Below are 1,133 nucleotides of genomic sequence, written 5' to 3' on the forward strand. Positions count from 1 at the left end.
TATTCCACGACAACTTCATTATTCAAACATTGATCATATTGTATGTTACTTCCAATAATTTTTCGTTCTTCTTCTTATAAGTAGTTATTAATTAACTTGAATTATAAAGTCAATCACTTTTAGTCATTTTTATTGTGTCATTTGCTTTGTTTGAGTGTATCACTTTTTCTGTTATTTACTTTCAACCACTCTTTTAGCAACATCAACACTATCGAGTTTATGTTCTTTTAACAATTAATTATAATAATATTATATAATAATAATATTATATCATGTTATTATATACTTCATGTATTTAATTGCTTATGTTATAACATCAATTTTATAATCGGTTTTGTACTATGTAATTGTATGTGCAAAACATACTCATTTGGTTGATTTAACACTATAAATAATGGTGTAGTTAATATAAATTCAATACAAATCATATCTAATCTAAAAAATAAACACTTTGACTTTTGGATGAAAAATTTACTCTCTCAATCGCGTTCTTTGTTGGCATAGATTCTTTTTGATATTTATTAATAAAACCAAAATATCTTTCAACAAATATTGTTGTTGGAGACACTGTTAATGATATTTAAGCGACTTGCAATAAGTTGTGGTAGTGACCAACTTCAAGTATTTCATAAATATCGACTAAATTTATCTTCATTTTACTACCAACGTACTTCTCAAGATTCACATCGTATTGGCTTCGAGGTAAAATATTACCAGAACTTTCAACTATATTATCTATATCTGTTTTATTTAATGAGTTTATAAACAACATGAGAGCATTCACTTCTGAATATAGACATTGGAAATACACCGGGAAAGAGTCTGTATCAAACTTACCATTTTTATTAATTCATCAGGAATGTTAAAAATATAAAGTAGGTCGTCCAAATGATTCTCGATGTTTAGTCTTGTTTCCAATCCAGGAAGTAAATTACAATTGACAATGTCAAAATATTTTTCAACCCCATCTATATCTCCAGAACTTCCAATTTTAAAAAAAACGAACATCAAAATACAATGCAGTCATAACCAAAACTTCCTTATTAAATCGATGTCTATATTTAAGTCCCTTTTCGTATAATCAAATGCCACCAACTTATTTTCGTCGTTGTCATCAATACGCCTGATTAATA

Source organism: Entamoeba invadens, assembly GCF_000330505.1.
Source record: "Entamoeba invadens IP1 unplaced genomic scaffold scaff_1105074724841, whole genome shotgun sequence".
NCBI lineage: Eukaryota > Evosea > Mastigamoebida > Endamoebidae > Entamoeba > Entamoeba invadens.